We start from the raw sequence: 25,518 nt of genomic DNA, 5'->3' as shown, positions 1-25,518 counted from the left end.
TGATCTTGTCTTACTCTCACAGAGTGTCGAATATGCTTTCAGACGCATGCGCATGCATGCAACACGCACACACGTAACTCAATTTATTTTTAGATCGGTTTAAAAATTCCATGGCATAGTTAGTTGGTTTTAGATATTGGAGTTGCATGGCTCTAACATCCTTGTAACCAAGGAGCTGTTCCAAGGTGAATGGAAAAGAGGAGGCCAAAAACAATTTCGTGATATGAGGGGAGAGGGTAGCTTCTCTGGTGGTAGATGAATTCCATATACACTACTAGCTACATGCTATGGATTACCAAAGAATTGGAAGCCATAGCTGATGTCAATGAGAATACACAAATCAAGGTTACCATCATGTGACATTTGTGGATTGCCTAGGATGGCAAAGAAGGCCAGCTAGCTAGGAGCATTACACTTAGCTTGAGCAAGAATGTAATTGCCAAGGTTAGTGTGCCATGTTGTTAGTATGTGTGTAGCGGCTTGGGTAGGATCCTGAACATTCTGGTTTTCTTGAACTGCAAGTACCTTGACAGTCAGAATCAACATCCTCAAGGCTCACCACCCCCTGCGTCTAGGGTAATCACTCGTGCGTCCTCTTCCTTTGCCACATGGCAAGCCTTAATTTCCTTCTCCATAATAGAGTCATATAGATATATCATATGCTCGCGTCATCAAATCCATCATCAATATCACGGGGCAGTAGCATTAGTGGCTACTTGGAAATCAGAGGCATCTCGGTAGGTACTCTTGGCAATATCCCTCTTGCAATTCAATTACTAAGCTGAAGATGGGCACGATAAGCCAATTCACCCCATATAAACCTCCTCTCACATAGAAACACTTTGACTTCTCATTCACAAGTCTGATTAATGAGAAATTTGGGTGCCACCTTACGTCGCTCTCTCTCTCTCTCTCTCTTCATTTTCCTACCATCGAGACTTGACGATTCTCCATCACACTTTCTCAACTTCACTTTCAGTGCACAACTACTTCGGTTATTATTGGCTCTGCCGGAGGCAGTTGCCAATGCAACGATTCGATTTGACTACAAAAAGTGTGGCCTCGAATTTCGCTTGCTTGCAGGAAACTTACTTTTTGCAGAAAGAGGGCAAAGGGTGCACGTGTGTTTAAAGGGGGGAGGCGCGAGGGAGGGAGACAGAGAGAGGCACGGACTGCAGCAAGCAAGCAAGAGAGCGACTGAGCTAGGCGTGCGCATGCAGCAACGATCTTGACAGAGCAGGTAGCATGCTCGTCTCTTTCTGTGTTGCTAAGTATTGCTTGATTATTTAATTATTGATAGTCTAGTATTGCACAACGATTGTTGCTTCTGCTCTCTCTCTATTTCCTTATAACAGGTGATTGTTCTATCTGATCTCTCTCTCTCTCTCTCTCTCTCTCTCTCTCTCCCCCTTCTTGTCTCCATCCACTGTAGAGATTGTAGGTGCTAGGATCAAATCCTCCCTCCCCCTCTCTCTATTCGCTCTGCTTTGTGTCCCTCTCCTACTTCATGCTACTTGTTGCGTGTATGCGACAGAGGGTTAAAAGAGAGCAAAAATTGCGCAGCAGTAGGAGTGATGGGCCTTGGGGAGAAGGGCAAGAGACGAAGAGGAATCGCGAAGGTGAAATTGGTGGCCTAGGGAGGCCCCGAGACAGAGACAGCAATGGCATAAAGGCAGGGGCCCCGCCATGCCCCTCTCGCTTTTCAAAGCTTGGTGATTACACTTGTTATGCTCAACATAAGCATCTCTCTAAAATACGTTCAAAAAAAATTCAGCTTTAAAGTACAGCTTTGTAAAGGTGAGAACTCACCTGGTAAAATCATGTTAGGCTTCAGCAAAATCCCCTCTAAAATGACACTGTTAGAGCACTGAAGGTGTTAATATCCTCAACGTTGTTGGGTGTTAAACTAAGAAGTGAGAGGCGCATACTTGTATTCATTTGAGAGTCTGAACACATGTGAATTGACTTTCTCAGAGATATATGCCGTCCTCTCAATGCTGCTTAGAAACAAAAAACATCAATAAAAATATATGCTGCTTTAAAATCAAACCATCACTAGCTCTGACTGGCTAGTGTATGTTGTCACCCATCAGGACCCCTCCCCCAAAGAGGCTTTAGTCTTTTATATTGATCTTACTAAGACATTCTTTCAGCTTATTGCTATAGACTTTAGCTGACATAGAGTTTTGATAACCCTTGCTACCTGTAATCTCCTGGACCGAGTGTCACTTCTGGTTCCACAATGGGGACTAGCCCATTTGCCTACAAAAAAAAACAGAAGACAAAGAAATGTCATGCCATTATTAAACACTTCGAACAACAAAACATTTCACACAAACACAGATGCCAAAAAACTAGAACACAAATCATCAGGGCATGATTACAAAATTATTTGAGACAAACGGACTGAGAGAAACTATCAAAGATGACCAAGAGCTAAGAACTAGAGTGTGAGCTTTCTAGTTATATGTATGCTTTAGTCGGATTTTCCCTCATCACTATTTACCACGGGGTCTTGAATGAACCCCAATTGATGGGATTGACGGTGTTGAAGAGGGGCACGATTACTGCTGCGCACGTGATCCGTCTGATTTGTCCGTGTTCAATTTTACCTTGGGCGGTTTACTTCATTATCAAGCAAAGCGGTTGTAGGACCAATGAAATACACATGCCAACGTGGTTAGATGTTCAGCTGCCAACTGGAAGGTTGTGGGTTTGAGACCCAGGTGGGGAGGGGTTGATAAATGCCATTGACTTTTCGTTACCTGCCGGGACTCAGTTTTCCTCAAGATTCACGCTGACCGTTGACCCCAGTTCTTGGAGTTCATTAAAGACCCCATGGTATATAGGGTCCAAGGTCTTCCGTTGGTCGTAATTCATAGACCAAGACATTAAATATCACATCTCAGATGTGAAACTAACCTGAGCTATCTGAGCATACCGAGCCAAACCATGGGCATTCTCAAGAATAGCAGTAGATGATGGGCATTTGTCAGAATCCAGTTTCAGAACCGCTCTCCACTTTGCAAAGTGAGGTCCCTATTGGTAGTACCTACAATACCTCAAATGTCAATAAGAGGGTTATTCAAAAACCTGACCTACAGATATAACACAATCACTATGCAAAGAACCTGAGTTTTTGATGTAAATAGTACCTTTTGCATCTGTCTGCCAGACCATCCAAACCTTGAGTTGCAGTCTCCCCATCCACATGATGATGTAGGTATTGTAACAAACTTGGACACTCCAAGTCAAGAATCAACCGCGACAGCACCAAATAACCACTTCAAAACAATTCACAGATCACAATAGATTTGCACTGGCCCGGCAGAGTTCCGTGCCTAGAGATATTGGCCCCAAAGACTGGCGCCCCTTTCGGTATTTCTTTTTGTATTAATCAATCATCAAAGTACAAGAGAGCGGTTAGGGTTTCACTCTCAGACTCTGCGTCCAGATGCTCTGAGAAGTGAGGCCCTCACCACTAATTTAAAGGTTACAAGGGATGCCCAAAAGCAGAGCCCCAAAAGCTTTTAAAATCAAAAGCATCAGATCTCTCTCTCTCTTAGAGAGTCTTTTCTCTTTTTTTTTTTAAAAAAGCAAAAGCAAAATTCGCGTCGCTCATCATTTTCCAATTTTTTTTTTTTATTATAATCCGCTTCCCGCGATTTTCGGAATTTAGGGTTTTTGGCAAAAATTAGGGTTTGCAAGAATTTTAGGGTTTCTGGCAGAAATTAGGGTTTTTGCTGTCCGCCACGTCATCACTTTGTGACATACCCCCCTCTTGAAAGCATTGTAATCGACCGCGATTACGCCTGCAAAACCGACAAAAGCCATAAACCGTCTTAGCAGACACTGACTGTTAGTACCTACGTACTAGGAACGCACATCTAGCACATGTACAAAATCGACAGTCACATCACACGACATCACCAGACATCACAGGACATCACATGACATTCAACATTCATTTGGATCTTAGACCATGATTTATCGGCAATGTAGCTAGCAATCACATCTAGGTCCAATCGGGACCTCAACGATGTCCGATTGACTAACCCCTATTGCAACCATGTCTATTCGAGATCAATCGGACCAAAATGCTGCAGTCATTTCGGCTATCAGTTCCTGCACTCACAAGAAGTCAAGAACAAATCAGTATCATAATCAGGAATTCCATTTCATAAAGTCATCTAGCAGAATACTGTCAGCTCTCAGTATCCCTGAAGCTCAAAGAGACATCAGTGACTTTAGTATCAAAATCGAGGCATCTGTTGACAAAGGAGCGGAGTAACTCCCCTCTTGTGCATCCCACTGCACCAGATCTTCGGCCAAGCTGAGTTTCTGGGTTCCGTTTGGAGTAGACTATGCTAAACCAAAAGATCGAGGTAAAGTTTCACAATCCGAGGAGTATCTGCTAGGTCCTCCTCCTCCATCCACTTCGCATCAAATGCAGGAAAGTTCTTGAAGTAAACCAAGAACCGCCTTCGGACTTTACCTTTCTTCGTATCATTATGTGCCAAAATCTGTTCAGGAACAAGGATCTCCTCGTTTTCTTCCATTGCGGGTTGCTCATCAGGCTCCCCATCATCAGGCACATCACCCTTAACAGGGTTCAAGAGACTCACATGCAATGCATTGTGAATCCTCCAAGTATCTGGCAGTTTCAATCGGAAGGAGACATGATTTATCTTTTCAGTAATCTGGAAAGGTTCGTAGTATCACATACTAAGCTTTGGAAAAAGCCTCTCCTTTCCCTTTTTCTTTCTTAGACGTGCCTTCTCAAAAGTAAGAGCACCCAATCATCCTCCTTCAGTTTCAAGTCGCGACGATGGCGATCCGCTGCCTTTTTCTGTCGTTCTTGAGACTCCTGCAAAGTCTCGCGAACCTTGGCAAAAGCCGTATTCAAATCTCGCGAATATTCATCCGCTTCAAATTTCTAATCTTTCGTGCTCAGGAAGGATGGAACCTTCGCAACAGTTTCAACAATCTCACATGGCGTCTTCCCCGTCGAAGAGTGTATCGTGTTATTGTAGGCAAATTCCACCAAAGGTAAGTTCTTTTCCCATTGAGTCTTCTGATGTGAGATACAAGACTTCAATAAATCTAAAATCACTGAATTGGCAATCTCAGATTGCCCGTCAGTCTGCAAGTGGAACGATGACGAGAACTGCAACCGTGTGCCAATGTTCTCCCAAATTGCCTTCCAAAACAAACTCATAAATATGGGGTCTCTGTCGGAGACAATCGTCTCAGGCGTGCCATGTAATCGGAAAATCATCGTGATCATTCTGTATTCTCGGGAGATAAAAAAAAATGAAATCCATTTCAATATTTTCCCAGGGGCGGGTGGGTATGGGTAAAGGTTGTAACAATCCCTGTGCCTTATGCCTGTCAAACTTGACCTTCTGGCATACCAAGCAACTGCGCACAAACTCTTCCACATCCTTCTTCAGTCTCCGCCAAAAGAAATCTCTCTACCCCTTTCATGGTGGTAGCAATGCCGCAGTGACCCGTAAAAGGTGGACAGTGGCAATCAGTCATAACCTTTTCCCTCAACGGCTGTGTAACGCACAACATAGTCTTTTTCATCAAGTAGCCTTCCCGAAGGGAGTATCCAGCTACTGTCTCCCCATCCCGTATCCGTGTGAAAATATCTGCAAAATCTGTATCTGTGGCACACTGATCGACCATATCCTCGAAGCTCCTATGATGTATCGCGGAAATAGCCAGAACCAACGGTTTTCGAGACAAAGCATCTGCCACCACATTCTTCTGTCCCTGCACATGGACAATCTGGAAGTGGAACTGTGACAAGATGTTCACCCACCGCATCTGCTTTTCCGAAAGCTGCTTCTGTGACAAGAAGTAGCGCAAACTCTGATGGTCTGTAAAGACAGTAAAATCCGCTCCGAGTAGGTAATGCCGCCACTGAGTAAGAGCGTGGATAACCGCCAAAAGCTCTTTCCCATAGATCTGTGCTGTCATCTCCGTCCTAGAGAACAAACGGCTCTCGTAAGCTATGACATGGCCTTCTTGCATCAAGACCGTACCCAAACTACGACCACAAGCATCACAAAATACTTCAAATGACTCTTGCAAGTCCGGCAAAGTCAAATCTGGTCCTGTAGTGAATTTCTCTTTCAATGTCTGAAAGGCAGTCACCTCTGTGGGTCCCCACGAAAAAGGTACTCCTTTCTGTGTCAAGGTATGCAAAGGGGAAGCAACCTCTGCAAACTTTCGTATGAACCTCCTGTAGTACGAACACAGTCCCAAGAAGCTTCTAACTTCATGGACATTCCTCAAATCGGGCCAATCACGGATAGTCTCTATCTTGGCCGGGTTCATTTGCACTCCTGCTGTTGACACAATGTGTCCCAAAAAATGTATCTCTGGTAGGAAAAATTCACTTTTCGTAGCATTAATCACTAATGTGTGATCTCGTAATGCCTGAAAGACTTGAAGCAGATGATCTCTGTGTTCTGCCTCATTCTTGGAGAAAACAATGATGTCGTCAAAGAAAGTGCCAACAAATAGCCTGTACTCTCGAAAAATCCTATCCATCATCCGGTTAAATGTCGCAGGAGCATTGGTTAAGCCAAAAGGCATCACCAAAAACTCAAATAACCCAAAAGTCGTCCGAAAAGCTGTCTTGTAGACATCTCCTGGCGCTATCCTGATCTGATGATATCCACTCTTCAAGTCAATCCTACTAAAGCACGAGGATCCCTGTACCCTGTCGAGTATATCATCGATCCTAGGAATCGGAAATCTGTTGTTGATGGTGATTTCGTTGAGAGTGCTATAATCGATGCACATTCTCCAAGATCCGTCTTTCTTCAAAACCAACAACACTGGAGAGCAATACGGTGAAGTACTAGGCTGGACAAGACCCTTTTCCAAGAGGTCTTTCACTGAGTTCATAATCTTTTCATTCTGTACTCGGCTCACACGATAAGGTGGCCGATTCGGTGGCGTGCTTCCAGATATCAGATCAATGGTATGATCTTCAAGCCCTCTCAAAAGCAATCGGCATGAGCGTGGAGAAAAAAATCTTGGCGTTCTTTTCTTCAGGTCAAAACATATTCAACTTTTATCCATCGTTCAGTTCTCCCAAAAGAATGAGTAAGAAAACTGAAGTTCATCAAGTACAATCTCTAAGCCCTTCATTTATCAAAGTCGCTTTCTCGGCCCTGTAGTCAACCACGGCGTAGTTCTTGTGGTACCGAGGGATCCCGAGTAGAACGTCACTCGCGTGCCTTGAACACCCCTATCATTGCAAACGAAGTTTGCCAATGCTCGGTGTAATGGCAACATCCCATCCGGGTGCCAGCCGAACTACCTCCGCCTGTGGCGTCAGTCTGTCGGGCGTAGTTCCAAATCGAGCCGCCAATTCCAAGTGAAAAGAAGTTGGCCTTGGCTCCTTCAAAAGAGCTTCCTGATCCTTCACTTTGCCCCGAAAGCGGCAAAGTTTGTACTTTCATTCATTAGATTCGGTGCAGGTCCCACGCCATGTGGTACCAGTTTTGCTTTTCTATCTGTCTTTTCTGCCACATTCCTCAGCTGCTCTCGAACTCTCAGACCTGTGGTCGTCTTGATCATTCTGTTCTTTCTGTGCCTTATCAGGGCACTTCGCGGAAATATGTCCATGTTCCCCGCATCCAAAGCACTTCCCCTCTCTGATGAAACGAGCTCTCTCCTCAGGAGTAAGCTTGGGTTGTGCATCCTTTTTCTCTGGCTTGCTCTTTTTCTTTCTACTTTCATTCCTAGAAGTCTGTTCGGCTCGTTGTGTCATGGCCTTATCTGTGGGGTAGGTCAAACTGCCAGAGTGAATGGCAAAGCCCCACTTCGCATGACTCATCAACTCCTGAATAGAAGCTAACTTCTGTTCCAAGCAGTGATTTTGGATTTCTGTAGGTAGACCCAAGGTAAACCGCTCAATCTGTTCTCTGAACGAGATCTTCTTGAATGAAGAGGCGGGTAGAAAAGAGCTCCAGAATCTTTCACAATAAGAATTCACTGTATCGCTCTTGGTCATCCGGAGATGGTTCCAAGCAGCTTGTATATCTCGCTCAAACTCTTGAGTCAACCAAGAAGAAATAAAAAGCCTCTTGAATTTCAGCCATGTAACTGGCACAGTCTTGCTTAATAGAAGCGTGGACCACCAAGTACGAGCATTCCCCTTAAAGTAAGAGGCAGCTCTCCGAATCTTGGAGTGCTCTGAATAGCGTCCTCCCGCGAAAGCGATGTCAAACTGCTGTATAAAAGACAAAGCCTTTGAAGCATCTGGCTATCCTGAAAAGTATCAAACTTGATCGAGTGGCCACCTTCCTTAAACTCTCTGACTTTCTTGCTTTTATCTTCGAGAAAGTCATACTGGTTGGCTTTGTAAAAATTCTTCTTGTTCGCATAAAACTTTCCGTCATCGGAATCTGAGCTGTCTGTAGACGAGTCCTCAGTAGAACTGTCAGTCTCTGGGCGAGATTTAGCCTTCTTTGCCTTTCTCTTGCCCTTTCCAAAGCGTTTCTTCTTGCTTCGCTTTTTACCTTTTCTGTCTTCTTCGCTCGAATCCGAGGAGCTAGAAGAACTGTCAGAAGAAGAAGAAGAAGAACTGGGTAGGTCTTCAAACTTGACGCGCTTCTTCAATTTCTTTGCCTTGTCAAATGTCGACCGACGACCCAAATATCCCGGGAAGTCAGTGCCTTTCTTCTGCTTTTTGCCGTGCTTTTTGGCTTTCTTTTGCGTGTCAAAAAGCTGAGCAATCTGTGCATCAACCACGTTCTCCAGTTCCTTCTCCGTATATTTCTTGGAGGCAGAAGGTTTCTTGAGAGCGGGTTTCGGGAGTGGTGTTGTGGTTCTTTGCCACTCCGTCTGTACCTCTTTCAAAGAGGTCTGGTTCATATATTTTGCCATCTTCGGGTCCTTGGCAAAATTGAGCATCATCTTTGTTGCATCGCCAATCAATTGACGACGCTCCATCTCTCTTTGCTCCGCCCGAGTAGGCCGAGGCGGGCCATACTCTCTGTCAGAATCTTCGTTGTGATCCTAGCCCGCATCTCCAGATGCAGAGGGAGTCGACTGATCATTGACTGAAGCCATAGGTGCCGCGGAAAAAAAATTCGGGGATCGGATTTCCCGTAGAAGAGAAATCGGCCGTGCTCTGATACCACTGTAACAAACTTGGACACTCCAAGTCAAGAATCAACCGCGACAACACCAAATAACCACTTCAAAACAATTCACAGATCACAATAGATTTGCACTGGCCCGGCAGAGTTCCGTGCCTAGAGATATTGGCCCCAAAGACTGGCGCCCCTTTCGGTATTTCTTTTTGTATTAATCAATCATCAAAGTACAAGAGAGCGGTTAGGGTTTCACTCTCAGACTCTGCGTCCAGATGCTCTGAGAAGTGAGGCCCTCACCACTAATTTAAAGGTTACAAGGGATGCCCAAAAGCAGAGCCCCAAAAGCTTTTAAAATCAAAAGCATCAGTTCTCTCTCTCTCTTAGAGAGTCTTTTCTCTTTTTTTTAAAAAAAAAAAGAAAAAGCAAAATTCGCGTCGCTCATCATTTTCCAAATATATATATATATATATATTTTAATAATCCGCCTCCGTGATTTCCGGAATTTAGGGTTTTTGGCAAAAATTAGGGTTTGCAGGAATTTTAGGGTTTCTGGCAGAAATTAGGGTTTCTGCTGTCCGCCACGTCATCACTTTGTGACAGGTATAGCCTCCAGGACGGAACGGTAAATGGCTGATTTGGAGAGACACACTTGCTGTTGCTGCACATATGTCGCAATCAATGCATTTGAAGAGATGACATTTTGGATGGGAAGCTCTTCAAGTACTGTTTGTGCTTTCCGAAGTATGTCATATTTGGTGTACATAGGCAGTGCTTGCCAAGTAGAGAGATGCCTTGCTTTGCATCTGTTCAGAACAAGCTCATAACTTTTTTTTGTAAATCTCTGCATCTTCCAAATAGCAACATGCCTTTAAGCTGCAAGACTAGGTGACTGCATCTAGAGAGATGCGCTTATTTCATGTAGAGAGTAGTGCTCGCTTTGCATCGCCTGGAAATAGTTTAGAGCTTGTTAGATACTCAGCCCGCTGAAACTATCTCCTTGAAAATTCTATCACGCATGTAAACGTCTTGTGCGAGACCACAAGTCATCAAGGCGAGAGCAGTCACCTCTGAAAGCAGCATAGAGCGAAAGTCCTTCTCTAGTTAGGTAATTGCATCAGGTGAAAGGCCTTCCCTTATTAGGTAATTCCACCTCATGAAGGGCCTTCAAATATGCGATTTGTCACCGCTCCATGGTGCAAGGTGCAGTGGAATGAATGTTTGCGCTTTGCTCAAGACGAGTGCTCCGAACTGTGCTCAAGGTTCTTTTTGTTCTTATGGAAGGGAGAGCCTTCCGTTCTTAATGGAGAGTACTATGATCATGAACAAAGTGAGTGGACACTGTGCGTGCAAGTGTACGAGACTGAGAGATAGAGAGAAGAGAAACACGACACCAGAGATGACGTAAAACCCCTCCTTCGAAGGCCTCACTTTCGTCGCGAGAGTGGCCTACTTATGATTGCACAATCTATTACAAATGGAATGTATGGGATTGATGCAAGTCTAGGCTACGCCGATGATGGCGACGGTGATGATGAGGCTGACACTAGGGCTGAAATCTGCGATCTTTCTACTGCTGTCTAAAAAAAACACTCTGGCTGAAATCTACTACTATTTTAAAAACGTTGATGTTGGGGGCTGTTTTTGTGGGTCTTTGTCGCTGTAATTCTGCAGGTTTAGGGCTGGAAACAGAGATTGTTAAGGGCTGAAATTGATGGTCTTTCTGGGCTGAATCTGAAACTACTTCATTGCTGAAAATTGCTGCATTGCTGTGGGTGGTATCTACTGAAAATGCTAGTCATGGGATCCCAAAAAACGCTAGGCATGCTGATGACAAAAACGCCAGGTTGAGGTTCTGCAAAAACGCTAGGTGAGATCTTCTGTTGGCAATGATGCTGATGCAGAAATGCTGTGCAGTGGGACTTGCTAGCGATGGTGTGATGATGCAAAATGCCAGGCTGTGATGCTTTCCAAAAACGCTAGTAAAAGGGGGATCTACTGCTTGGAGGGAAGGTCCACCAAGGCTTGGTCTTGCTGAGAAGGTACCTGCTGAACTTGGCTCCTGTTGCCTCTTCTGTTAAATAGTGCTAGCTCTAGTTTTCTTATATACATTTTGCTTGAGAGAGCGTCAATCGTCCTCCAATCGCACGAGGAACTGAGCTGGCATAAACCGCGCCTTGAGCTTGTCTTGGAGATCAGTCCAACTGATGAAAGGGGCATGAGTTGGTCAGCTTCCTCTAGGTGCGCAGCTAATTGTGCCTCTTGTCATGCGTGGTACCAATTAATGGCATCACCGGCAAGGTACACAGCTGCCGTCAAAACTTTTCTATTTCCTGTCTCCTTAGTTGTCGCAAAATAAAGCATTAAATTGATACAACCAAGAATGAATAACGGTAGCATCCATCTTACCATCATACTTACTGAAAGTCAACTTTTCTGTGACTGGGTTGTTGGCATCCGCATCGTGGCTTGCACCACTTGAGGAACTTCTACAAACTTTGGCTGGTTCAGACTTCGAGGCAAGTACTTGTTGAACCAACTCTTGAGTGCGCAGGTCTCTTTGAGCCTCTGGCTCGATCTCCAAGGCCGCACTTCGTGATGCCGCTTCCTTCTTTCTTAGTCCTTTTCGTTTTTTTTGTACGTCGCGCTCGCGTTCTAAAGCAACACGATTTGCTTCTTGTTGTGCGGCAACTCTTTGCTAATTCTATTCTGTTTACATGAGGCCCAATCATTCATATCTGGCTGGTACTCCAGTAACTCATTTTCAGCAGCAAGGGCTACAGCTTCGAGGGCAGCCCTTGCAGCCTGTATTCATGTTGCAAAAAATGCAGGCCGAGGAGGGCAAGAAAACTTTGCGCTATTTTGGCCCAGCGTGAAGGTTCCTTTGGTGGGCTGTTGTTGTCGGGTGCAAGTCAACAATCGCTTCCACCTATATGGAATTGCTTAGGACTGACTTTGAAAAGGTTGGCTGACTCCACAGTACAGTGAGGATTTGTTGCGGGTAGGTGAGATTTGCGAGGCTAAGGCTGAATCTGTGGCGTTCAAGTGCTGGAAATTGAAAATGCTGGTGTGCTGGTCTGGTTCGTCGTTTGGAATCTAGGCTGAAAACTGGAAAAGCTAAATTCTCTGCTATGGAACTGCTAATGTGGTGGTATTGTGGCTGAAAATACAGAATGTTGGCTGGCCTGGCTGCAAATTAAAAATTGCTGGCTGTTTTGGGTTTGGCTTGGCCAATGCAGCGAGGACCTGTTACGGGATGTCGTCGACGGTGACGATGATGGTGACAATGATGATGATGTAGCAAGGGGCTGAAGGCTGAGAACATTGACCTGCTGTGGCTGAAGCACGGGAAAAACACGCTGCTGGCAGTGTTGTAGCATGGTCCTGCAGCAAGTTGAGTGTTGTGGTACACTGTTGTTAGGGCTAAAAATGCTGATGTCTGAGCCTCAAGCAGCTGATAAGCTGATGCAGAACCAACCCTTAGGATGTTTAAGGGGAATGCTGGTTGGAAGCTGATATTGCGGGTCCTGTGGACACTAACCTTTGTCATTGGCTGCTTCCACTTCTTCCTCGAATACCAGAAATGTCTGCATAGGCCAGCATTGGTAGGCTGAGCAACCGTTAAATCAGGGCATGACCAGCAAGAGGAACTCAAAATTACTTCTTGGTTCGCTAACATATAAGAGTTTGTTGATGCGCTCATTCACATGAGTGCGAAAATGGTTGCGCTATGCAAGAGAAGGTGGGGTGTTCATCAGACAGGGGCTCACAAAATGCCACGCTAGACTCTGAGCTGACTGAGACTAGTGCTAGGCTGTGGCGGAAGCTTGTCGGTGGAATGTAGACGTAGTGTGTATAGCTGCATTCATGTTGCGAAAAATCCAAGCCAAGGAGGCCAAGAAAGCTTTGGGCTATTTTGGTCCGGTGTGAAGGTTCCTTTGGTGGGCTGCTGTTGTTGGGTGGAAGTCAATAACCACTTTTACCTATATAGGACCGTTTAGGGCTGACTTTGAAAAGGTTGACTGAGTCCACGGTACAATGAGAATTTGTTGCAGGCAGGTGAGGTCTGCGAGGCTAAGGCTGAATCTATGGCATTTAAGTGCTGGAAATTCAAAATGCTGGCGTGCTTATTTGATTTGCCACCAGAATCTGCAAACGCTAGGTTGGACTTCCAAACTGAAAATGCTAGGCTGACTTGCATTAAAAAAAAAGCTAGGCTTGATTTGCAGCCAAAAAACGCTATCTGCTTCTGTAGGATCGAAATGCTAGGCTCCTTGCTGGTCTTACTGAGAAGGTGCACTGCAAGTTGCTGGAACTTCTTCTGCCTTTTCTGGTAGAAAGTGCTACTGCTAGGTTTTTTTTACGGTGACTTAGTAAATTTTCCCTACTCACTTTTCCAACAAAGGTCGCTATTGATAAATAAGTGAAAAATGTGTAAACTAGAAAAAATTGGCTTAATTTGAAGCATCGTTGATTCCAGCATGTTATCTTTCTCATTACAATCTCGAAAACCATAGGGATTTCCTGTTTGTCCTTTGAAGAGGAACCCTCTTCCATAATGCCCTTCCCTTTGTCGGCCATAGTGTAATCCCGCATTCTTGCACTCTGTATCTTTACCCAAAACAACCGAGGCTCACTCTTTGAGGAAAAAGTGATTGATATCCCGGCAATGGAACCTTGAAACCAACTCGTGGGGCGGGAGGCTTTGGCTTTCACCTGAAATTCTTTACTTTAGACACACACACACAAAGCACTTTGCAAAGAGAACCTGCGACGGGAATTAACGCTTGAATACAAACACGGCTCGGAAGCTAGAATGCCTCGAGCAGACGCCAACAACTTGTAGGCCCCAAAATTGGCGCCCCTTTCGGTATTTCTTTATTCTTTGAGAGGGTAAATTACAGAGTAGAGTCTTGGGAATCCTTTACCTGTATCCCGCTAGATACTACCTGATTTGGCCAAATTTCGGTAGCATAACATCCCATAACTTGCGCAAAATCAATTTCCCTGCTGGATCTCACTTGCACTAGCGTAAACCCTCTGATTCCTGCCTAAAACCAGTAAATTTAGATCGCTGTATTTACTGTTTTTTGCCATGTTTCCAGCCCCAAACAGCCCCTGAACTGTTCTCTGCTAGTGGGGCACGATTCCCAAATGTTATGGCGTCTAGAGCAACTGCTTCATGTTCTCAGCAATACTAGGTACTAGGCCTAGACTTTAACAACATGTCGAAGTTTGAGAAGCAGTGCTATGTTGTGGAAATCACAATTGTTTACGAAGCTGAAACCCCTTCATACTGTTAGTTGAAACCAGGAAAACTTGCAAAATGAAATGTTCAAGAAAGACACGGTGAATTATGTACTAAGCTGCAGAATTGTCTTTTGCGTTCCTTATTCTATTGCTCTTTTGCTGTTGACTTACATGTACACCATGGTTTTCTTATTATTGGAAACTTGGTATCACAGGTTGCTAACTTTTTTTCTTTGTTTGTAGAGCAAGGTAAAGAGAAAGAGGCATCTTACATATTGGTGGAGCTATTTTGATTATGATGGCCACATCGAGCTGTGTAGAGGTAAGAAAAAGAGAAAATAAAGTTGTAAAATTCCATGTTTTGAGTCATGCCACATAGAGGTTTTTTGAGGGGTGAGGTTTCCAAAAGCAAGTTAGCTAAAAAACTCTTTTTGCCTGCAAGCATGCTAGTAAACTAGTCACACACTTTTGAGCATGGTGTCTACATTTATTCCTTCGTCCAGAAGCTTTGGGAAAGTACTTGTCTAAATAATTTGTTGAGAATTGAATAAGCTACCTTCCATTGTTCCTTTCTCTTTGTTGTTGTAAACAGTTGAACTGAGGTACTCGTGGAGTTGCAGGCTCCATATGAGTACGTCAGAGTAGTACTTGGATGCAAAAAAAAAGGGTCAAGGTGCACGTCTGACACTGACAAAGTGTCAAACATACAGCACGTTGATCTTTCCTCAAGTTTTCGAGAAACAAGATGTAACTTATTAGTTTGTTTTATGTGCCGATAACGAGATGTGAGCTTATTGACCTTTTTATTCAAAATTAAAGTGCATTTGAAATAGAACTTTCAGTTGACAATGCTTTATGTGTGAATTGGATACACACACACACACACACACACACACACACACACACACACACACACACACCGCACAGAGTTTGAAATACTAGTTTAATGCGCAGCTATTAATGATGCTTGGCTTTTCTACTTGTTTTAGATATATACAAGCATGTCATATACTCTTGCTCACAAAAATAGTTTGCATCATATGAATATTCCTCACTTTTTTTGTACAAACAATAGCCCAACAATATTACGTTACTCTTTAACTCAAACAAAAAAAATGAAGCAGACAAACATACAATAGCAACTTGTTCGCAAATGTGACTCATATTCCTCAATGAAATAAATGTACATTGGATGGTGCTAGGGTACATGGCAAAGTAGTAGTCCTTTACTGTACATGGCAAGCTTATATGCAAGTAATATTCTACGTTAGCTTTGATACAAAGTATTCGCAGAGAATATCCCTTTTGTGATGTTCAACATGAATTTTCCCTATGGCTAATTTTCTTCATATCCACCTTCCCTCTTTACATTCTCTACAGTCTTGCATGTCTACTACATTGTTGCAATGGCATTCATCATATTGACCATGCCTCTTGCAGTCTACATCACCGCCTTTTTTGTATGATCTTCACATTAGTGAAAGCAGGTGTCTGCAACACCTTGCTCCATTATGAAATTTCACTATTGAGCAATGGAAAAAATGGCTCTTTGACTTACAGCAACATTTAAATTCTCTATCATGTTACCAAAAAATTAAAATACATTAGAAAAAAGGCATATTTCAATTGGGGGGAAACAAAACCCAACTTTTTGGCTCATAAATTAAAGCACCGACGAATGATTACAACCTTTCATAGAGGAAAACTTTAGAACTCAAAAACATATATTTGGTCCTTGATGTCTTTTGCGCTAATAACAACTAGAAATTTAGGCCTATATTTATATATTGGTATAAATGGATAACATTAGGTGGCAAAACTAAGTTGGTGTTAGAGGAGAGTCCTAGGTACTAAAATTATCTGAACCACATTATCTGCAAAAGACATATGTCCTTGATGAGCCTCCTAGTGCTAGATTTACCTTCTTTGCCTGTGTAGGAATCCTGATGGAGTCAGGATTCCTACACAGGCAAAGATAAAATACTCAAGCTTGATTGAAAATGCCTGTGTAGGAATCCTGATGCAGTCAAAAGATAAAATACTCAAGCTTGATTGAAAATGAACAAGCATATTTTACCAAACTCGTCCAATTAACTCAAATTGTTGGCCACCGACAATATCCTCCAGCAAACCATACAGCAAGTAAAACCAGTCTTTAGGTTGATTGGTGACTTCCTTGCTGCCGACATTGTCGCCATATTATTTTGGCCTGCCTCGATTCTTCAGCACAATATACTTGGGTATGGGAGCCACCTAGGTTTGTATGCAGGCCCCTTTCTGTTTTGTCCCTATTTCCCATTGTTTGAAAAAAGAGCTAATTATTGTTTGAGGTTCAGGCTACGAACAACACATTTACCTCCCTAACTTGCTTGCCCACATCAGCACCTCGGTTACTAGAGCTTGCTTCGTGGTGTACCTTGAGGTCAAATCGTTTCTGTATGTTCAACCTTCTGGTTGCTAGAATTCTTCTAATTACAAATATACCACAGAGAAGCGTAAGGAGGCCATGCGGTATGTAGAGTCATGCAAATAATATCATTGCTTTTCCAAAATGAGAATTATGGCATGAATGACTTCCTTATCGGTTGAAAATTTCACCAAGTACATAAACACAAGCACCGATTTAAGCAATAGACACCTTACTAAAGCTAACAATACATCGCACTATGTAGCTACGAGATGCCTCTTCAGTCTTTTAAACTCCCTTTCCGAAATCCATATAAGAAAAGCAGGATCTCTAATGGAGTCCCTCGAACCTTTACGTGAGGAACCTAGTAACTGCTAAGAAGGACTTTACTCGGTGCCCATTTCTAAAAAAAAAACATTTAATTCAAATCTTAGTTAATGACAACTACCTAATAAAAGGTCTATACCTGAGTGACAGTTACATAAAAAATGCCACTAGCCTTTGTGAAAACACTTTCATATATACAAAGCACTCACTACTAGAGCAAGTGGCTACATCTCTTCTTTATTTTAAGACTTAGATTCTAAGTAGATGCCTGTAAGTGCATAAACCTTTTAGACGAACATGTAGAAGGATATAAAACACATGAACGACATTTAGTTACTACAGCATTGGTTATATTTTGTGGCTAAATTTGTTATAAAGTTTCGATGTTGCATCAACCTTTTCAACCAGTGGACTAGACTCAGTGATATGTAAAATTTATTTCAGAATAGGAACACGGATAGAGGAGCCCATCTTGAGAAACATGAGCGCCACTTGCTTATTGCAACAATGCTCCGTTTCCTGCTACAACTAACAAAAGAAGAGTTGCGCCAACTATTCGATCCAGGCCAAAAAGACCTCAAACTAGTTACTGATTGTGTTGTACCCTTGGTCTAGGGTATTCTCCAAAATACATGTCTGCGTTTGCAGTTTGAGGCTCACTTAGTCAACAACAAAACCATACAAAATGAGTGTGTGAAGGCGCTAGGTGAAATGAGATGCTCAATCAATCTACTTGAAAAGCCTTTTACAGAAAGAGAAGACATTTCCGAGAAAATATTGTTGATTGAGGAGCTATACAACGCTCAACAACACAAGCGGAACAAAAGACATAGACAGAGTAAAAGTACATATGCAATGACAAGCAGCCAAGTCCGACAACTACTTCTGAGTAATGAATTTAGAGCTGTTGCGCCTCCTCTCTTTCAGTTAGAGCGTTCACAAATAGTGTTCTTGCCAAATGCCCGTCTTGGAGCTGGTTCTTTTGGAACTGTAGGAAAGTGTCAGGTGTTGGATAGAAACTTTTCGCAGAAAGAGTACGCAGCTAAGATTGTCCATTCAAGTAGAGCCAACCATACATTGGATGGTCATGCAGCATTAGAAGCAACTCAGCTCCCAGTTGCTCATCGGGGAATTATAAGTGCAGTGGGGCTATGTCGACATGCAGCACAACCAATTAGAATTTTTCCTTTTTGGAATGGGGGTAGTTTAGAAGGGTGGCTATGGGTAGCCAACGCTAATAAAACACAACCTCCTCCACAAGACTTACCACATGTTGTGGAGGACATGTGCAGTCTAGATCGTATTCGAAGGAATGTATTTCACATCATTTCATCCTTGCTCCGAAATGTAGACTTCATTCACTCAAGAAATATTCTGCATAACAATCTTGAGCCTGGAAATATACTACTCCACTTTCCAAAGGACACAGACACTGTGTACGCAGGCATTGGGGGCTGGAGCAGTTCGACAAGAGCTAGTGCTTCTTTGTACATACCACGCCTTGCAGATTACAAGTATGCGTCTGCAACAACATGCCCAAAAAAACATCCTTGGTTGGCTCCTGAGTGTTTCAGCAAACAAACAATTACACCCCTCCACCAGCCACGACATATATTCTATTAGCTATATTATCAGCAAGTTGTTGAAACTTGTGAAGATAGAGGAAAACCACACAGATAAGCCATTAGAGACACACATTGGCCGTTGGATTTGGAAAGGCATGTCTCCTGATCCAGACGAAAGGCCTCCTGCGTATGATCTAATGAATGCAACAGCAGGAAGTCAACATTTTGGGGTAGAATTGAATAGAGACACAGGATTGAGGCCTTGGAATGAGTAATGTATATACTTTCTATTTTTCGAGCCATGGACTCTAGATATTAGTAGTTTGTAAAAAAAAAAAGCTTTTTTGCGTCAATGTTGTACATAATTACCTTTAGCTACTTGACATAAGATCTTTTATGTAATGTGAATCAAGTCAATAAGGTTATAAAAAATTGTGGCTTAAGTTGAAAAACGGAACGTGCTCTCTCTCTCTCTCTCTCTCTCTCTCTCTCTCTCTCTCTCTTTGTGCTGCACACAGACATATATGCACATATTTAGTCTAAATTTCTATTTGGAAACACGTGCTGACATCGTGCTATTTGGTTCAATTTGCAATGTTCGTCGAGATCTCCTTGCGATACAGTCAAACATACTCCTGCATAATAAGTTTAAGCTCCCATTTGGCAACATGTACTGAACTCATACTAACTGAGTCAAATTCCAATGTTTAGAGGAATTTTTTTTGTCGTCCTCAGAATTTCCTTGTTTTATTTCTTCGACATTCAAAAGATCTACAAAGGCTTTTCATTTTTTTCTTGCCATTACTCCTCTCTCTCTCTCTCTGTCGCTCTCTCTCTCTCTCTCACACACACACACACACACACACACACACACACACACACACACACACACACACACACACACACAGTTACCTTACCTTACAAAGCATAGAGGAAACCCTTACCTTACAAATCTTTTGCAATAAACATCTTTACATGATTTGGAAAGGGCACACTGCTGTAATATGGTCAATTGCTAGTGTTTTGTTAATCAAGAGATTGTAACCTTTTCTCTATCTGATTTATATTGTGATGAGCCTTAGTCCCTTGTAAACTACACACACGCACACACATACACACATAGACACACTCATTGCATACATATGCACACACACATACAACTCTCTCTCTCTCTCTCTCTCTCTCTCTCTCTCTCTCTCTCTCTCGCATAGACACACTCATTGCATATATCTGCACACACATACAACTCTCTCTCTCTCTCTCTCTCTCTCTCTCTCTCTCTCTCTCTCTCTCTCTCGCATAGACACACTCATTGTGTACATATGTACACACGCATACACACACATGCACGCGTACGCAAACACACACACACACACACACACACACACACACACACACACACACACACACACACACACACACACACACACACACACACACACACACACATGCATGTGTATGCAAACACATGTAGACACACACACACACGGACATGCACAACACATACATACACACATACACACAACATATATACACACACACACACACACACACACACACACACACACACACACACACACACACACACACACACACATATATATATATAGGCGCACGCACACACACACAAACTCTCTCTCTCTCTCTCTCTCTCTCTCTCTCTCTCTCGCATACATACATGATCTTGAAAGTTCAACATAGCTTAAGCTCATGACCCGGTATATTAAAAACATGCAATTTCTCCAGACTGTACATATGACGCTTAAAAACTCCCCCCCCCCCCCCCCCCCCCCCCCCCCCCCCCACACACACACACACACACACACACACGCACACACACACATACACACACCCTCTTATAGAACCCTTGAAAATAGCCTCTTATATTCACAACACCCATCGACCATGACAAAATATCAATTCACTGTGGGCAGGAAACTTGGTACAACAACATGACTTCTTTCTTTCTCCCCCTCTACGGGGGACGGCCGGTCTATCTCTGGCCCTCATTTAATCTCCTGTAATGTAGTCCTCCCACTCTCTCTCCCTCCCTCTCTTTCTAGATGCCATTACAAACAAGGCATTGTACTTACTGTCCGAAGTTTTGCTGAGCGCATTGTACTTTTCTCTGCCACTGGCCTAACAATCCTATAGTACATTAAGAAAGGGGAAAGATGCCTACATCCATATCTTCCCTCCTATTGGCAATTACTCCCACTATACCAAGGTAGCAGACCCCCTACTCATTTAAGGCTGTAGCTCTGCTGAAAACAAACTAAGCGAAGCCATGTGGCCTTAATCACCTTGAAGTGTCTTAGAAGGAGTAGCTCTAAAATGAAAATAGCTCTTGTTGAGATAAAAAGGGGAAAAAAAAAGAGCTCCAAATGTGTGTGACAAAGCGTTGCTAACGTAGGGAGTTTGGAAGCTTGGAGACTCAGGATTCACAAATTAGAAATCCTTGAGCGCTTGCAGGCCGACACTTCCAAAATAGATATGCACATAGACACACACACACACACACACACACACACACACACACACACACACACACACACACACACACACACACACACACACACACACACACACACAACACACCTTATTTTAGTGAAAAATGGTTGGAGTCAAGGAAGTTCTCAACCTCAAAGTACAAAAAAAGGGAAGAGAGTCCAATAAGCCCTGCCTCCACACATAGTCGATGGAATGATTTAAGACTGTTTGCCAATCTAATGGAAACAAGTTTGAAATTGAGTCTTCATGACATTGGGAATTTTTGAATGCCTTATTTATAGCAGCTTTACAACCACTTTGAAAAATAATTGTCTCCCCTCTTACAGTTAGAAGTATTAACTCATAACGCAGCCAAAAAAACTATAGAATCTAGAACACGATTTGTATGACCTACTGCTATTAATGACTAACACAAAAAAGAGAGGCCCAACCAGTAATTGAGATGATGAATTGAATAATTAGAGGACGTTAATTACTCGCCATAGATCCAATATCAGCTTTAAAAAAATAAGAAAAATTAGCATGCGCAGTGGTTCATGCTGGTATACTTATTTAATACACGGATTACTCAATACAAGTAAAAAAGGAGAGCGTAGACTCTAATGATGCTTTCCTTAATGCTAGAATTAACTCCATGTTTAAATGGCACAAACAAAACATGTTTTATATAGCAGTAGCAAGTTCCTAAAACTACTTCTCAAGAATCACATGCATCTCTCTGAAACATCAAGGATTTTTTCAAGCAGCCGTGCATGTCTTCTAGAACTGTAAGAGTCTGTCTTAGACTCTTGCACGTCTTCTAGAACTGTAAGAGCCTGTCTTAGACTCTTGCGCAATTGTAGAAAATATAGTTCGCATATTGGTTGCCAACATAGATCAAGAGCCATAGTTCCAACAAGATTTTTCTTCATCATATAGGCTACTAACCAAGAGGTCAACATCGCTTCATACTCTAGAATAAGTACATTACTCTAATGTTGCTTTCCTTAATGTTGGAATTAACTCCATGTTTGAATGGCACAAACAAAACATCTTTTATATAGTGGTAGCAAGTTCCTAAAACTACCTCTCAAGGATCAGATGCATCTCTCTGAAACATCGAGGAATTTATCAAGCAGTCGTGCATGTCTCCTAGAACTATAAGAGCCTGTCATGGGATCTTGCGCAGCTGCAAAAAAATATAGTTCACGCAGTGGTTTTCAACATAGATCAAGAGCCATAGTTCCAACAAGGATTTTCTTCATCATATAGGCTACTAACCAAGAGGTCAACAGTCCTTCACACTCTAGAATAAGTCCATTATTTTACCTATAGCAAGGTTTACTAACATCATATCACTTCCACCTAAGCAAACTATTAATGAATAGCATAGCCGTAAACAGGAGGTGGTTGTTCTTTTCAAAGAAAGAAAATGTTTTTCCCAACTACTCACACATGGCTTATTTTTTCAAAAAAACATGAAGGAACAGCAAAAAAAGGTTGAAAAGGTCATGCAAGTAACTGACCTCTCAGAAAGAATGCGACATGGAGACCTGTTTGAAGGACTAATTTTGAGCCGTTACGGAACCTATGACCAAAATATCAGTCCTTCATTTCCAGTCCTGCGTGCAGACTTAACAGACAAAGAGGGCTTTGTGACAGTCACACTACAAATAAACAAGGATGAAATTCAACAATTTGAAAAGTTGATAAAAAAAAGGACCTGAGTGCGCATACAAAACTTCAGGCTTCATCCTAAAAACCCTAAATTTGATAAAGGCGATGCACCAGCTATCATCATAGTTACTGGGAGCTCGTTGATATCAACTATGACTCCGCAGCCATGTGAAATACTTTTTTTCCCAAGTGCAACTCTTTCTAGTCTGGTTCAAGCACAAGGAGACAGAGAGCAAGAGGAAATAGTTTCAGTTGTCGCAATGCAAGACAGAGGCCCTCAGACAACAACAAGGCAAGAGATTATATACAAGTTTGATTTCGCGGACGGCACTGCAGAAGCTGACTACCAAACTGTACGTCCCGATATATAAAACCATGTGGTACAATCTAATCTAGCTAGTGAAAAAAAAAACCTTTCTTGAGCCTACTGACATGTTGTTATGTATGCAAAAAAAGGTGGCTTTCAACACTGCTTGCGAAGACGATAGAAACTACATTGTGCAAGAGTTTCGCACAGAGGAGCATGCAATGTTCACTTTGAAAAACTTATTCTCAGGAGCTTTCTTTGGTGCACGCTCACTACAGTTTCGTACATCAACAATCATCGCGCCTGTTAATGATGCCGATCGGAGATTAGAATTGATGCAAGTCGCCGATTTCTGGAAAAAGAAAAATCAAATGGTCAAACAGGTATCAATACTCAATACCTTAAAAACCAAAGGAATGAAAATCCTACTCACAGTTTTCGACACGGATTGCGCAGGTAGATGGCTGTCTGCTCTTTTCTCCAACAAGCACGCCTTTCTTTACAGGCTGTGAGAAATGTAGAACCATAATTCACGATGCATTGCCTTCTACTTCGCACTCTCAGCCAAACGAACAGTACTGCACACGCTGCTCACAAGTTACTAGCCCTACTCTCATTCCCGGCGTAAATGGCGCAATTGAAGGCGACAACAGCTACATAAGGATATCCATTGTTGATAAATGGGTTCCCTTGTTGCTGAAAATTGAAGAGCCGCTTGAAACGTACTTTAAAAAAAATAAAAGGGACTTCTACAAAAAACTGAGCTCCACCCGAACGCATGGACACTTTAAAGTAGACAGCAATAACTTCTTAGTGGGGTACGATGAGGTTCCTGCAAAGCACCAACGAGCTTGATATGTAGCGCAGGTTCCCTTCTAGAGCAAACTCAGTTTTGAATGTACTGGCTTTTTATTTTTAATGTTGATAAACTATTTTTATATATGCAGGAATTTGTTGGATGATGCTTCTCTAGAGTACCATGGTTTGAAGAAGGAGAAAAACACCTGCTATCCAGTGGCTCACCTAGAAGGACAACAAGACATCTTTTTTTTTTTATCAGCTATTTGAAATCCCTGTAGACACCTCCGTTGCACAAAACTCCTCTGTAGATATTGGTATAGTGTGGTAAATAACCTCTGTCTGATTTGTTTTTTCCCTAAAAAAGACATTAAAAAAAGCATTTTGTCAAAATATGCTTGTATAAATACCTCACTAGTGAACTTTGTTACGTGGTCAATAAACCCTAGCTTTTTTGAAGCAACTTGTACCTTGTTTGCAATGCTAGAAACTTGTAATTGTCTTACAACTAGACTTACATTTGACAATGTTATACCGCAAATTCCAGAAGACTACGTATACGTCGCCGGAGATTGTCTATTTGACACATTCAACTATTTTCTAAAACACTCTTTATCGTCAACTGCTTTGAGGCATGCTATTGTTTCAGATTTCATTCTTGCTATGAATAGAGAAGATCACAATGCACTTCATTGCATACATACTTTTCTATGTAATGATTTCCTAGTAAGTTTGCATGGAGTACATTCGTTAGAAGAATACACACACCGAATGCAACTACAAGCTACTAATGGTGGATTATGGGGTGATCACTTCTGTATCTTTTGGTTTGCACGCTTATTTGAAAGAAGTATTACATTATGGTCGAAAACAACTTCGAAGCCATACATTCCATATTCCTCAGAATTCACAACCAAGTTGCATATATTATATGACGACCGATCGATGCACGTTGGACATTTTGAACCTCTTGTACCTTCAAACAACGACTTAACCCCAAATGCTTCTAACATGGTGCAAAAAAACTTAAATGCTATAAGCTTTAAACATCTTCAGCCTCTAAAAGCATTTAACTATAATGCTGGTGATTGCTTATTTGATAGCATAGTATATCTATTAGATAATCAGACTTCGAGCCATAACTTAAGACAACTAGCTGTCTTTGAGCTCCTTAAAAATTTAAGCCTCGATGATACAGCAGCAAAAGAAACAGTAGAGATCCACTTGAGCGCATCTTGGTTGCGCGAAACTCATAATATTAATAGCTTCGAGGAGTATATTCAGTTGATGCAATTACCAGCAAGAGCAGGAGGATTGTGGGGAGATGCAGTTATTTTATTTTGTCTGACACGAGCCTTGCAGTTAAATGTCAATGCTTGGAGCTTAACTTCTAAATTGATTATCTTCAAAGTGAATTTTGCAAGCAACTCAAAACAATTGAATTTACTTTTTCATGATGAATGCGGGAAAGATGGGCACTATGAACCCCTTATTTTTATACCAGAAACAAATGAGTCAAGTCAAGAAGAGTTTGAAGAAACTACAGAAATTTTAAAAGCAAAGAAAAAGAGGGAAGAG

At 42.3% G+C, this 25,518-nt stretch overlaps 1 long non-coding RNA gene and 1 pseudogene across 1 annotated transcript; one reads left to right on the top strand and one right to left on the bottom strand.

The window, feature by feature from the left end:
- The first annotated feature begins 902 nt into the window (after window positions 1-902).
- LOC147454442 (uncharacterized) lies at window positions 903-18,943 on the top strand (annotated as a pseudogene).
- On the bottom strand, window positions 1,807-3,048 carry LOC147454443 (uncharacterized). Its single transcript, XR_015188775.1, has 4 exons — window positions 2,923-3,048; window positions 2,204-2,262; window positions 1,929-1,997; window positions 1,807-1,856 (listed from the first exon to the last, which is right to left on the bottom strand). It is a non-coding gene; the product is annotated as an uncharacterized LOC147454443 (long non-coding RNA).
- Window positions 18,944-25,518: the final 6,575 nt, after the last annotated feature.

The sequence above is a fragment of the Adiantum capillus-veneris genome, chromosome 7 (assembly GCF_014529385.1).
Source record: "Adiantum capillus-veneris isolate H3 chromosome 7, ASM1452938v2, whole genome shotgun sequence".
Lineage (NCBI taxonomy): Eukaryota > Viridiplantae > Streptophyta > Polypodiopsida > Polypodiales > Pteridaceae > Adiantum > Adiantum capillus-veneris.
Note: the sequence above shows the minus strand (reverse complement) of the source record. Positions and strands in the feature narration are given on the sequence as shown.